The 15,852-nt window shown below is 44.4% G+C and overlaps 1 protein-coding gene across 1 annotated transcript in view; it reads left to right on the top strand.

The window, feature by feature from the left end:
- KCTD16 (potassium channel tetramerization domain containing 16) overlaps positions 1–15,852 on the top strand; it is a 445,658-nt gene that overhangs the window by 4,319 nt on the left and 425,487 nt on the right. The gene's annotated exons all lie outside the window — the stretch shown is intronic.

Genomic DNA, 15,852 nt, shown 5'->3' with positions numbered 1-15,852 from the left:
TTACGGCCGCAGCACAAGTTCTCATAGAGAAATGGGTGTATGCAACACACCATGTGCGGTCACATTGTAATTGCGGTGTCGGGACCACTGACCGTTGGCCGGTCGGTCCCAAGACCGCGACGATGTCAGTCGAAGGCAACTCCGGCCGACATCGTAATCGAGCCCTTAATGTTAAATATTCAGTGAATGAACAAAGGAGCAATAAAGAAAGCAAAATAAATTAACCTGTGAGTTAGTGAACAAGTGGGTGGGTAAATGAGTAAGTGTGAAAGTAAGTGTGTATGATTGAAGAGTAAGTGGGTGGGTGAATGAGAGAATGAGTGAGTAAGAGCTGTAAAAATTGAGAGGAAATTGAGTTAATGTGGCATAGGCGATCTGTTGCACACTCACTGTACAAAGATTCCTGCAGGGGAAACTCACTTACTCAATCAGTCCTTCCCCCATTTTTTCACTGTTCATTTTCTCATTCACTCAAGCATTGATTCAATTAAACCCTCACCAACTTGCTCCATCACTAGCTCTCAAACACTCACTATCCGTCACTCTTATCTTACATATTCCCATAGTGTGTCAACCTTTTCAGTCACTCCAGGTCTAAACCCCCGACACGACAGTGTAAGGACAAGGGGGCAACTGGAATAAAAAAGAAGCTCACTCACTCATATAAATACTTAGCAAAAGAGTATGTGAACAAGCACATGGATAAGTGAATAAGTGAACAAGAATGTGAGTGCGAGTGAATGCATGACAAATAAGTGAAAGCAAAATCAAGTGAAAGAGTAAATGGTGTAATAGTAGTGAGGGAATATTTGAGCGAGGGAGTGAGGAATAACAGTTCTGTAGACCAGATCACAACTCAAGCAGCTTCTATGCCCTTTCTACACTTAAGTGCTACCTATGCCATCAAATGCTTACATGATTCCAGAGATCCCTTCATAACTCTCAAGGGCTCAGTTCTTAGCTTGCATTTGGCTTGGAGCCAGCATCACAAACTGCTCACCCACTCAGAGCCTGCTGCCCACAATACTGTTGCAAGATATATGCGGCATCTGTTGTGCCGCAACACCTGTGCATATTTTCATGCTTTCAGTCTTGTTTTGACACAAGTACTCACCTGTAATAAAAATAGCATCAGTACTCTACTGTAACAGCTAATTACAGTCCAGATCCTACGTTACAACAGTACCTGTTTCCATTGCCACCTCAGAGTGTATCTCTGAGCAATTTCACAGCTGCCACACAATTAAACGGATGACTCTTCGAAATCCTTTCCTGGGAACTTTCTTTCTTTCTCTAGCAGGGTATGCATTTGTCTGTTCAGGGGCTTGATATGACACTAAAGACCAGTAGAGAGAGTTATTTGTTTGTGATCAAAAAAGTTTGACAGAAAGATACCATTTGCTTTGACAAAGACTTTGCACTAAACTGTCTGGCGCAGACAACGGTCGATATATTGGTGTATTTGATTTCCACGGTACAAATTCGTACTTTCGTTCGCACCACCTCTTGCATACAAGGTTCAATGAGGTTATTGGGGCAGCCATAATGTTTTACGCACAATATTGCAAGTCACGTGGGGTTCTTCCGCCTTACAGTGGTACTCGGCCTTCCCATTCGTCACGTGGTTTGCCTCGTGCTAAGAACGTATATAGTGGGCGCGACGTCAGAATTCTATCCTGGATACATCAGCCATTGACGGGGTGGAAAAATACAAGGTTAGCGACAGGCCCTGCCCCTGCCTTTCTGAAGTCGCATTTTTTTACGTTTATTGAAGCAGCTGGACCCACGTACAGCAGCTATTTCTCAGCGCGTGCACTTAGCGGATGACAGAGATGCACGTGCATGGCTGGAACTAGCTAGATGGCAGTAGAGACCATTAGAAACGATTCTGCCTTTTTACTTGTCCGTGGGAGCCTGAAAACTACTTTCCTAGAGAATGTAATTCAGTGAAGCGAATTTCATCTCTGTCTGTCATTGGCATGCCTGCTTTCTATATGTACGTACTCGGCGTCGTAAAGAATACCAAAAAATAGCGCGATGTTAAAGATTCGCATGAAACTACCATGTAGAGACGGTTGCGAAATGTGTTTGTACATTTTATCCCGCCGGGCATTCCCCCAGAGAGCCGGCGCCCTTGGAGGCCGGTTCTGAAAGCCCAGGGCGTTCCCAGGTGCCTCTGTCACTCTGCCGAGGCCCCTGGGGTTCATTACAGCAGGCACCAGGAGGCCTCAAGACAGAAAATGAGAGGGGAAGGGAGAAGATACAGAGAAAGCGACCAGAGAGGGAAGAGAGCAAGAAGAGATAGAGGAGAGAAGGGATGAGAGAAAGAATGGGTGGAAAGAAAGAGCTTGCACGTAGAGACAAAGGGTGCGGGGGTGCGGGGTTGGTTGGGGCATTTTTGCCAGTGCGGTTTTTGGCTCCACAGTCAGGCCCTGAGCCGAGACAGAGCACTAGGAAGAGAGCCCTGTATGTGCGGTAAAAGGTATTGAGATTTGGTACTTTACTGGGTGTGATGATTACGTGCGGGTGTGCAGCGTGAAGCAATCATGTGCAGTTATCTGGAGGGCGGTGGGTCTTAGAAGTTATGGGCATTAGGCTTGGCGATCATTTGTGACCAGAAATTTTAAAATGAATTTGGAAAAATATCAGTGGTGCTCAGTGGCGTGCATGCTTGGATTTGCCTCACAGGCCAGTGACAGTGTCTGGGGGAATAGGTTGCACCGAGGCCCTCATTACAGATACCTCGCAGTCTCTGATGAGCCCAGTAATGGTGTTTCCCAGGCCCTTCAAGACTATGAGTCATGGCCATTTCTTCCCGCCCTTCCGAGATGCTGGCAGCGGTCTCTCCAGGGGCTGGTGTTACTGGACCAGTTAGCAGGCCACTCCTAATGTGGGCTTTGGGATTTACTTGCCGTTTAAGGGCTCTCAGGCCCAGGTGTGGATAGATGATTCAGCCTTATCTTATTGTGTAAGGACGGGGTAAAGAGGCGCACTCCCAGCCGCCACCTCACAACAACACAGCACCAGAAACAAAACCGGTGCACGGACTGCGAGTCACTACTTCATGTAATAAGGGACGAGCCCGGCATCCGCAGATAGAACCTTTTTCAGATGACTTGACCAAGAAGTCACTGTGATATCTCCCACCGTGTGAACCGATTGATGAAATATTTTTTATCAATATGTTGACGTTTGTCATATTAGTTGTACTGATTTACTCCCACGTCTTTACTCTTTCTCCGTTCAGAATGAGAACGACTTTTACACCTTCACACAGCAGACACAGCACCTCTCTCTCTGACTCTCTCTCTCGCTCTCTCTCTCTCTGTCTCTCTCTCGCTCTCTCTGTCTCTCACACACACACTCTCTCTCTTCCCCTCCATGCCCGGCTCCAGGAATTTTTATTTGGATGGGCCAAGGGTGCTTTCGGGTGGGCCACTACCGGCCCAATTTGTAGCTTCTGGAGGTAGTCTACAAGCCCTAAATTACATTATATCTACTTGCAAACAGTCACTATGATACAAGGATTGCTTCTGCGTGTATACAGAGCACGTGGAATGTTATTTATTGGCACCCCACCACTTACCTCTTTCTCTGTAGATACCTTTACTACCAACAGTGCACTCCATCTCTCCGTAGCCTCTCCCCCTCATGTCCTCCTCCTCAGACTCCCTCACTACCACCCTCCACCAGTGCCCCTCATCCTTCCCTATCTCACACCCTCCCCCCATGACCTCCTCCTCTGATTCCCTCACTGCCACCCTCCAACAGTGCCCTTCATCTCTCCAAAGCCCCTCCCCCTCATAACCTCATCCTCGGATTCCCTCACTACCACCCTCCAACAGCACCCTCCTCTCTCCAAAGGCCCTCCTCCTTATGACCTCCTCCTTGGATTCCCTCATTGCCACGCTCCACCAGTGCCCCTCATCCCTCCGTAGCCCCTCCCCCAATGACCTCCTTTTCGGATTCCCTCACTGCCACCCTCCAACAGTGCCCCTCCTCACCCAAAGCCCCTCCCCCGCATTACCTCCTCCTTGCATGCCCTCACTGCCACCCTCCAACAGTGCCCCTCACAATCTCCCCATAGCCCCTCCCCCTCATGACATCCTCCTCAGACTACCTCACTACCACCCTCCAACAGTGCCCCTCAACTCTCCATATCTCCCACCCTCCCCCCATGACCTCCTTCTCGGATTCACTAATTGCCACCCTCCACCAGTGCGCCTCATCGCTCCATAGCCTCTCCCCCATGACCTCCCCCTCGGATTCCCTAATTGCCACCCTCCAACAGTGTCCTTCATCTCTCTGTAGCCCCTCTCTCATATTCAATTTCATTTGTTGTATAGCGCTACTCATAGTGTAGGGTGCCACAGTACTTTCATCATGCACACATTATGCAGAGACAATGAATCATACAAGTATGTAAATCAGCCTATAGGGAATGTCACATAAGCCAATGAGGATTACAAGGTGCAGGAATCACATGTCATCCATACTGGTGGGCAGTATGTTTTAAGAGGGTTTGGTCTGGAGAAGCACAAACGCAGGATTTAAAGCATACCCCAGTGGTTGCGGGTTGACTTTACTGATTAAAATGTATATCTGCCAAAACAAACTCTTTATAACAACATTAGAGTAATGAAAGACTGGGGAAATTCTAACTATATTGCAACACAAACAAAATAAGTTCTAATTAAACCATTCAGGTTTGCATGCAGCTCTTTGATGTCAGTTCCTAGGTCACTGTCCTATTTTAGGACTGTAACTCCTGTACTGCAAGTAACCCACTGAGCTATCCACATAAAATACAGTTTATCTGCATTTAAAAATAAGGAACAGACAAAATATTGCTTTCCAGCAGGATCATTAATCACCGGAGTTATCTGGGCATTTTAGTAGTTGTGTCTTGCATCTGTCAGGATAACGATACAACGATACAAAATATACACAGCATACACAAAGTATGTGTCTTGATGGGCCCTCATAGATTTTCAAAATATTAACTAATATATACACATCCTCGAAGCATACGCGAAGTATGCATCTAGCTGGGCCTTTGCAGATTTAAAAAAAACAGAACAATAGCCACACACTCTCTTACCTGCTCCGTTCAAACTCTGTGGCACAGCCCCATCTCATAAACAGCTGAAGGGGTCAGGAAAGGTGACTATGGATCAACAAACTCCTTTTATGCAGTGCTGAAAAGAAGGATATATTCACGCAGCAGCACAGTACGCACAGATTACCCAGTGCCAAAGAGGATTTCTCCCCTTCACCATGCCCTTGTACCTGCACAAGTGGGCAGGGACCCAACCCACCTTTCTTAAAGGAGATGCATGATTGGGGGTTGCTGTGAGAAAAAGTCCAGGCCCAATCACTCAACTCCTAGAAAAATAAGAAATATAACGTTCAGCGGAACGTTTTATTTGCTGTGGCCATTTTCTGTTGGCCTTCCTGATGTCACTGCGAGGGCCACGGTTTATGTTTGGGTGGGCCAGGCTCATGTTTGGGTGGGCCTGGACCACCCGGCCCGCCCGCTAGAACCGGGGCTGTTCCCCTCACTGTTTCTCTCTGTGTGGGTCTCTCTATATCTATCTCTCTCACTCTCACACACATACTCTCTTCTCTGTCTGTCTCCCTCTCTTTGTATCGCTCTCTGTCTCTGTCTCTCTCGCTCTCTCTCTCTCTCACACACACACACACACACACACACACACACACACACACATGCAGACACATACACACACATTATCTCTTTCTCTCTCTCTTTCTCCCACACACACAGACATACAGACCGACACACTTTGTCTCTCTCTTTCTCTCTCTCTCACACACACACATGCACACACACACACACTCTATCTATCTATCTATCTATCTATCTATCTATCTATCTATCTATCTATCTATCTATCTATCTATCTATCTATCTATCTATCTATCTATCTATCTATCTATCTGTCTGCTGTCTGTCTGTCTGTCTGCCTGTCTGTCTGTCTCACACACACATACACAGACACCCCCTTCTCTCTCTCTCGCACTAGTGTTTGCTTAATAACATTGCTACTGCACCTTTCCCAGCTTCCCCCTGTTACGGAATGTGACCAGCCGATCTGTTAATTCACTGAGTATCCATGAAATTCTTGGTCTCCTTGCCCCAGCCAGTCCAAGACGTCCAATCCTTACTGTCTCTGCCTTATGTAGCCAATCATGCTATAATATCACTATATACTCCCCCTATGTACTGCGTTGCTTCGTTTGCCACCAAGGTGGTACAGAACCCTATAAGTCTGAGCTCCATAAAGACTGCACACCAAGCCACTTGAGGACAGAGCAACTGTCAGTGCACTGATTATGACATGAGCTTCACGTGCAATGATCTCTTTACAGCTGTGGGGTCTCATTCCTAAACATGCCTTGGAGACAGCCGTGGAGCACAGCTTGCCCTTCCCGCAGTACCCATTTCCTCTTCCGTCGGATCCATCTTATATGTATTGATCCAGCGACTGATATGAGCTTTCTCCACTAGCGGCGCGCCCACCCCACTGTCACCAGGGAGTCTCCTGGCTACTACTGGAGAAAAGCTAGAGATGACGCAGAAGGCAAAAACGTTTCCTTAAAGACTGCAGGGCATACCTGAGATAAAGTGCCCTCTCATGCGCCCATGACCAGTATGCTGATGCCCTCCTCTTAAACATCCCCCACCCTCATACATCTGACCAGAAATTCAACCAGGCTCTCAACTTTGCCTGGCTTTTGATATAAATCTCAAAGGTGCCCCCCCCCCCCCCCAACAGCAGCCCGGGATCTTCGCAGGTGATAGCACTCTTTACAAATAAACATAACACAACATAACATAACAAAGTGCCCATATTACGTCAGAAGGAGCAGCATTCTCTGCCAGTCGGTAATCACTTCCTTCATGTCCCCAGAACTAGTAGCTGTATGATTGAAACTCACCCCATGCTCACCCAGCGTATGGGGCATTGAGGAACTCAGTGCCAAGTCATTCAGTCAGGAGGCCCAAAACTCAAAAATTCTTGTGGGAGGGGGGCATTTTAACTTCTGCCTTTAAGCGAGCTAGAATATTAAAAGTCCTGTGCCTATAACTTTGCCCAGGATTTGAAAGAAAACCTATATTCAATTGCAAATATAAATGCATACATTTCAGTAACAATGTCCGCATTAGGTGCAGGATGTGGGAGTGGTTGGCTGGACACTTTTTTAAAACATGCACTATTGGCTTGCTGACATGAGGTTATGATTGGCCAGGAAGGGTCCCCATATGTACATGATGACACCAGAAAAGCTCAAGGAAATTGTTGCTAGAGTTCAGCGATCCTACACTGGCTACTCCATTGCGCCCAATTTAGACAACAATGCTGCACCAAAACCAATAACACGTGCTGAGCCTGTGTACAGTTTCACTTTCTCCTTGAGTCTTTTTACCAGTCTCCAGAAATCCACTCTGAGACTCACAATTGGATGTACCATCCTTCAAGGTCATGATTTCTGCCTCCTGAGAACCTTGTCAAATGATACCTGTCCTACTGCCCCACTGTTGATTGGCATGTTGTCTAAAAATGGGCCCCAAGTAGTACCATTTTGGGGTCAAAACTGAGTTGCCCAAAGAGGAAATAATTCTGTTTCTGAATTCTCGTTTGAATAACATGGCACTACTAATTTAACTGCCATCAACTCATCTGTCAGCCAAATTCACTCCTTTTTGACTTTGCTTGTTTCGATCTTCCGGATTGTAGGCTCTTCACTTTCTCCACTGTCACTGGCCTGCCTGACGTCAGAGCCATTGCCTGACATGTGAATATTGAACTATAGCTTTCGGCTGTTACTTGTCACAGAGTGAAAATTGACCCAAATAATAAGATGTGTCTAACAGTCTATGCTTCTTCCTGCAGAGGTTTCCTGATTTGCATAAAATCTGCCCTAACTACTACCTTTCTCTGGATAAACATCTAATGACCAGTTCCCGCAATGTCCCCATCACATCACTGATCTCAAGATCAAAGTCACTATCACTTTGATGTTGACATCAGTGATGTGATGGGAACATTGCAGCAACTCTTTGGAATGTGATGTACATTATCAAGCCAATAAGAGTCTTTTTCTTATAGAGGAAATAAGACTGGTTGTATGGACATTTTTTGGCTTCTCAGCTATTTGGATTTACTACTATATGGACATACACAAATACACTGGTTGGGTAACCTGTGATCTGAGAGCAGATCATTTATGTTACCCATTCTTTTATGTTAAGTATCTAATGAATGTTGGCCCTCGCTCCCAAAACCCTGCATATGATAGCTTTGAGAGGGAACAGTAAATGCCCTGATTGTTGACTATGAAAGGGAACAAGGAAAGACCATTAAATGCTGGAATGCTGAGCCTGTCTTTCAAGGTTCCAAACTAATGTCCTGCCCTTCGCTGTATGTTATTGAGCTGTCATCCAGTGAGGGATATTAGATCAATCCGTTGAGTCTGACAGTAAAAAGTCTGCGGTCATCTCTGCTTGTTAATGGCAGATCCTGATTCACTGAATAATAATGTGTGGATATTTACGGCCACAGGTGACACAACTATAGGAAGTACTCCAGAATGCCGAGTTTTCCCCAGTTGTAAGTATGATATGAAGGAATGAGAAAACAATAGACCTGAGGGACAGCCAGGGCTGGACTGAGAATCAAAAGCAGCACAGCCAAAAATATTCAAATAACCCCCTCCCTTTCTTCCTTCAATGATTCAATCCACCCTTAATCTGTCTCTCGACTACTGCCTTTCTCCTCCTTCTCTAACCCCTCTCTAGCTCTCTCCACTCCCCCTGCAAACCCGCTCCCTTCTGAAGCCCCCGCTGTCCTTATTGCTATTAGCCTCTGAGAGAAGGGAGTGACAGAGGCACCAACAGAAGCTCTGGACTTTCAAAAAAACTCTCCAGTGGCTCCACCTCCCCAGGGAAATGCCCAGTGGCATAAATAGCCACACCAGCCCTGCCCCTGATACCCACAAATGTCCCTTCTTTGTAGTTTTTCACATATATTTTCCATGCCTTCCCCCCTAATAGCACAGGTAAACGTTTGTAACAACGCTAGGTGTTAGCAGTGTAGTTAGGGTACAAAATGACATGCAACAACCGTATACTTTGGGGTGAGTACTGGGAAAAGGATTTCTCTATGTGCAAAAACGTTTTTTTTTTCATCTTGAAGACTCAAGATCAAAGTTCTTTTCGGACATTGACACTAACACATGCCCTGGATTCTCCACCCTGCTGATAATCCATATTTGTAGTGCTAGAGCTGAGAGAAAAGTTGTAGATTTCCAGGTACAGGTCTGACAGTTGCAAAAAAACAAAAATGTTTCAATGCTATGCATGAGCACACCGTTTTATCATACTCCCAATTTTTAGATCATTTGAAACATGCCGCTTTGTCAAAGGAAGAATGATTCTAAAGCGGCCCAAAATTGACGGCACTGTAAGAAATTCACATTTAGTTTTAGTGTTGGAAACTTTAATCTGTCTGGGGTTCTCAATGCTGTGTTTAGTAATTGTCCCACAGACCCTATTCTGCTTTGGATTAGTGTGGTATTGAAAGTTGTGCCAAGCGAAGCTAACAACCTTTCGACCATGTCTTACAATAAAGTAATTTTCTTCCATGTTTAATGCAAAGTGATTGGAATTCCATAAGAATCACTATGGAAATCCTTAATGACTACAGAGCCTATCATCAGATCATGGAAAACGACAACCTTACTTAGCTTACTTTATCTTAAACACAGAGTTTTCCTTAATGTAGAGTGACACCAGTGACTAACTACCTTCAAGTATCTTTGTTTTTTTTTTTAATTTAATTTGTACTGAAACTCAGATTAACTCTCCCATGTTATTGTTTAGGTACCCAAAGCTGGTACGATATAAATGTCTCAAATGTATTTTCAAAAGACGTCAGGCCTTCTTTAAAAAATATTCTATCCCAGCAATTAATTCAGCTACCTTAATAGAAGAAATTCTCCCCTCAATAGGAATTAAACAATCTACCCACCTGACATCAAAATGGGCGGAAGTCGGGTCCCTCGAAGTATCAGACTTCTTAAGGGACGGTAACTGGATGACGGTAGCAGAAATATCTCTAGGGATCGCTAAGGATTTTATTTTGGTTAATTCTTATGGCTGTCTATAGAAATATCTAGTAGAAGTAAACCCCACCTCTTTTATGATCCAAAATCAGCTTGTGGAGGATTTGTTAGCTAAAGCAGTCAATAAGAATCCAGGTGCTTGGAAAACTTTCCTGGCTTCTCTCAAACAACTAGATCTTGAGTCAAAAGCAATTAAAAAATGGGCTGATCATGAGAATTGTGTAGTCTCTCCTCAGATTTGGTCTACAATTAATAAGTTAAATTTCTGCACTCTCAGAGGGGCTAATTGGCATAGGATGCTGTTTTTAGTAAGTGGTTATTGTTTTGAACTCCCGCTGTTTTAGCTAGGATGTTCACTAACCAGTCCTCTCAATGCTTTTGCTGCGCATGAATTATACACACGCCAATTCGTCACATATTATGTTGAGCTGCCCAAATATCAATATTTATTGGACTGAGGTATTTTTTTCCTTAGAACAAGAGTGCAATATAAAAATTGAGGTTAACAGTAGGCTAATATTACTTGGTTATGACCCAGATCTTTTCTTCTCGGAATCCATGATTAGATTGCTCTACATAGCAATAGCGATCGCAAGGTCGCTTCTGCTGCAAAATTGTTCATTCGGATTCCGTACCCTCAGCTATAAAATGGGTTCAGAAGATGAGGAGGGTCAAGAAGAGCGAATATACCTATGCCGCACGCATTGGAGGCCTTAAGAAGTTTGAGAAAATATGGGGTACTAAGTTTGATTTTGATTATTAGTCTTGGGAGATATATATATGAAATTGCTATTAAGACGTGATTGAGTCAGGGGAGGCTTGAGCTTTTTATGAATTTTACTAAAGTTGCCTTTAAGATAACTGTTTGTATTAGATTGTTAATCAGACTGAGGATTTGTAATATTCTGTGATTTATTAATCAATTATTCGTATTGTAATATAATATCATGTTTTAAATCCGGTTGCAATAAAAAAATAAATTAAAAAAAAGTATCTTTGGTCAGTAATCATGCGATCACGTAAGAGCCAAAATGGCACTCAGTGGCCAAAATGGACAGTTATCAGGACACGTAAGCATCACAGCACACTGTGATTCCACTTCCAGGTCATCCGTACCCAGCCAACGCTAGGCTACCAGTACTGCAATTTACTGTAAGCTCCAGCGATAGAACAAATAAATGTACCTTAGCCAGACAGAACATAAGATTTCCATCGACAAGTGGTCTATGATCTTTGGCCACTAAGAAGCACCAGGGCTCCGTGTCGCTGACCCTGATATCAGTCTATAGTCTCCCCGGCCTACATTTAAAACACTATGTTCCATTCGCCAATGAAATCAAGGTAAGGCCCCAAACAAACTCAGCGACAAACTCTACCTCTGGATACTCTCTGCAATCACCTAACCACTGTGTACTCCATCCTAGAGGATGAGACCCTTCAATTGAAAAACCAAAGGTTGGAACTTTTTCTCTGTAAATATCCACAATATCTCTATTCTTCCGATCTTCAGAAAGAGATTGAAATCTAGCCGTTCAAGCGAATCTTACACCCAGGCTTTCAATCCAGAAAGCACCATTCTGGATTGAAAGCCAGGGAGTTGTGGTTTTCACTAGTGTGATAGCTGTTGTGGCATTTGGTTGTGGGAGGAACCATGCATCACCCTTACATCTGCCTTTTACTACCAAAGCCGAAGCAAGAGGATCCATTTTTCTTGATTGCTTTAGAACCAGCTGCTCAGTTACAAGAAGTTTTGCTGTTCCCATCTATCCATTAATCCATCCATTACTACTGCATGATACAGTTATCTGGAGATGCATGAACTTTGAGCGGAACTTCTGGGGGTGTGTTTAAAGTCAAGCACGTGCGTAGAATACTGAAAGGCTCTGCACATTGCATCGTTTAAAAAAAATTAAAATACACTCATGCCAGGCCCAACAGGGTGTTTCTGAGCTAATTGCAAACAAATAACAGAGTACAAAATAAATACGTTGATTCCTAGGCACAACTGTTGTTTTCAAAGAGCAACTGCCATTGTGGGGTGGCTGGAGTCATTATGTTTATATTTCAGTTATATTTTTTTAATAGATTGTTGATAAATCATTAAGCAATGGTGTGAGTCAGTTAACTTATGCAGTTGTTTGGAATCAATTTTTTCTGTTTGATTATGGATTTAGTGTAATTTCTACATAATTTGGCACATAATTTGCAAAATTAGCAGTTTTCTCCCAAAAATGTTATTTGTACCTCAAATTGATGAAAACAATATTGCCAGGGAATGTGCTACGTCCTATTAATGTTTTGCTTTATAATTGAGATAACCTTGCTGCATAATGTTGTCCTTCATGCCACATAACATAGCAGTCTTGACAATGCCAAAGCTCCTCTAGGTGGTTTAGGGTCTGTCATTATGATAATTAAATTTATATTTCACAGACTACCGTGCATTTTTGCCATATTTTGCTGTTTCCTTTGATTTATGGGTTTCATACCTCTGAGTTTTGTGCAATAAAAACACTAAAATGTGTAATATATGTAAATAATGGGTAAGATGTGTAAAATATATGCAAACTATAGCCACTCATCAGTAATGACCTGTGTGTCCATGTAGTCTGGTAGAAGGCATCATTGCCTAAGGCAAAGTGTAGCCTTCTCCAAGAATAACAAATGATTCACTGACAGAAGATGTAGAAAGTTGATGAAATTTGCAGCACGGATGAAGGTCCCTCAGTGCCTCCTATGCTTGAGAGGCACTAGGACTCTAAGCTGTGAAAGCTGCGATCTAACCACAAATAACTTCAATGTGACAGACCCCTGCACCTTTGCCACATAGTCACAGTCGCTACCAAACCACATCCTTCCTGGATCACTATGCGCTCGCTCACCGTCTCTCAAAACCTATTGTCTTCTTCGCCTTGAAGCAGGTCCGGAATGGCCGTACCAGGCATGGGGCGTATCTCCGGGAGTCTGGAGGGGTGGGGCTGGTTTCGCTACTGGAGGCCGGTTTTGCAGTTGTACTGCAATATCGGCCCACATTAACAAAAGTAGCAGTGATTCATACTGGCACCCACCCCCGCTGGTCTGGCAAAATTGCCAGTGCTGCTTTGAGTTCCCAGTCCAGCCCTGTCTTGAAGTCCAAGCTCAACTGCTAGGGGCGCAGAATGTCCACCATCTTTCTTGGCAACTGTTGTCAGGGAGGGGTGGGACAAGAACTCTTTCTGCACAATTTAAAACTGAGTATTATACTATGAGCTACTATGTGCCACTTTTCAAATGCTGCCACCTGATCTAATCAGAGCAGCACAGTTAGCAGCTTTTTCCTGTATATCGCTTACTCGGGGAGTAGTTTGGGCAAGTTTTCTTATCAGGAGCCCTGCTTGCCAGGTGTAGCTCTCAATAGGCCAGCAGGTGCAGCGCATGCAGTTGCACCGGGGTTCAGGGGTGTATTTACTGTTGCTTTTGTACTGATGGTCCTATTTTCCTAGCTTGCATTAGGCCATCTGGCACCCTTGATAAACCTTTGGTGTGCATAATTGTTTTCAGTGCAGGCTGCCATGGGGACGACTTGAGACAAAATACAGCCTTTCAATTTCAGGTATGAACTGCGTCTGCTTCTGCCTGACAGCTCCTATGATCAAAAGTGCAGAGGGATGAACTCACAGCACACTTAACACAAATGGTAATTAGGAAGGCTGGGGACCGAAGCGCTTGGCATTTCCTAGTAATCAAGGAAGGACATTTTGAACTCTACTCTTTCAATAGTTAGACTTACCAGACATTAATTAGATGGCAGGCACTGAAGATTTCTTGCCAGTTTCACAGGGAGCGCTGTATATAGAGACGTGCATGCATTAATGATAAGATGTCAATATGTTGTCTTTGAGTTAGAAGGGTGATGTTGTTTTGCAAACTGAAAATAGAGCAAAAATGCAGGAGGTAGGCATACCTTCTGTCAAAAATTCTAGAGTTCAAAGAACTTTAATGAGGTAGCACACACAATGTCTAGTCCTGCACAAGTTTGGCAATGTACTGTGATGGTGACTGATGAGACAAGCTCACTCCCTGCCTGTTTGCACAGTCATGCTCTCAGGAGTGCCCGTGCAGGTAAGAGCGCTGGGGCAGAACTCGACAGACGACGAGGGGAAATTAAATAAATAATAAATGTTCCCTAGTCATCGTCTGTCGAGTCCCCCCTCAACCCTGCCCCACCGCCCCAATGCTCTTACCTGCACGGGCCGCTCCTGCATGTGCTGATTTTGATACTGCATTAGTTAGACACAGAGTAATACGTAGTTAGTCACACATTTTCTATGATTCCTTCAACTTTTTTGTGGCGTGTGAATTTCACACCGGGAACCTTATTATGGGAGTGCTTCAGGGCATAACATGCCTTTTCACCATCTTTTTCTGCACCCCAGGGCGCTTCCCTAGTACAGAAGGGGCCACACACGCTCGTGTTGCTGCTTCTGTGATACAGATCATGCGGATGTACATTTCACATCAGCATAATGTCAATTGCGCAGATGCATAATGTGCATGGGGCCTTTGCTCCTGCATCAATGCTAGTGTAGGCCCAAAGTGACTCTTGGGAGGTGTGCATAGAAAGTGGGTCACAATCAGTGCACCCCGAGAGCATGTTCATGTTGGCAATAGCACTGTTTTTACATTGAGCCTGTGATAGTCCTTGAGAGATATATTTTTTTTACAGAAAAGGGCTTGGACCCCACCCATTGCTTGCCATTTGCTGGCTTCAGTGCCACTCTTCTTTGTTGCCTTCAAATTAGCTATTGCAGGTCAAGCATCACTTCCGTTCCTTTAAGTGGAGCATGGACCAAACACAGATTGATTGAACAAAATTAAGGCCTGTTCGCTGGGCGCTCTGATTGAGGTGCTATTTCTTCTTTCAGTCCCACCCATTCCTTTTCCGTGCTGCTGCCCCTGTCTGGTGCTCCCTTTCTTCTTTCCTGTACCTCCCTCATGTTGCTACGTCCCTCGCCTGCTGTTATAGCTCTCACCCACCTCCCCAGAGCCTCCCTCATGTTGCTTTCCTCCCCCCGTTTATTTTAACATATTGCACAGCCGCGCCTGCTGCTGTGCAACATGGCTTGAAAAATAAGTGCTATCACGCAGTCAACGCAGGCTGCATCATAGGACTTTTTACCTCGATTTCAAGTCATGATGCACAGCAGGTTGCTCTATTGTGCAATTTGTCTAAAATACATTGATACAGCCAATAGATCTCTCATAGGCGAGACCTATTGGATATGCCAATGTTTGTTTCATAATTGTTTGCTCTGTCCCAGTCTGTGCTGGCCTCACCCAATGATGTACCGTGGAACAAACCAGAACAGTGCATCTGATACGTTTTTCAGACTTATGATATAATACTGTAGGTAAGGCGTAATTCAGGCCATGCCAAAACAGTTGAAGTCCGAGCCAATCAATTATCAATATTGCTTTAATGGTATATTGATTGCGATCTGAAAACTGGTGCTATCAGAATACATTTTTTGGCTCCAGAATAATAAATAAACGATACTGGACATCGGCCCAAAAAGGTTTCCAAGCAAGGGAAGCACATATGTCAGTGAATCACTTACAGTAGCGGTTCGTGGAGGGAGTTCGGTGGGGCAGTGAAGCGGGGCGGGGGAGGGGCAGAGTGGGGAAATGTAAACACCGGAATATGGATGAACGGAGGTAAGTACACAT

This window comes from Triturus cristatus, chromosome 7 (genome assembly GCF_964204655.1).
Source record: "Triturus cristatus chromosome 7, aTriCri1.1, whole genome shotgun sequence".
NCBI lineage: Eukaryota > Metazoa > Chordata > Amphibia > Caudata > Salamandridae > Triturus > Triturus cristatus.
Note: the sequence above shows the minus strand (reverse complement) of the source record. Positions and strands in the feature narration are given on the sequence as shown.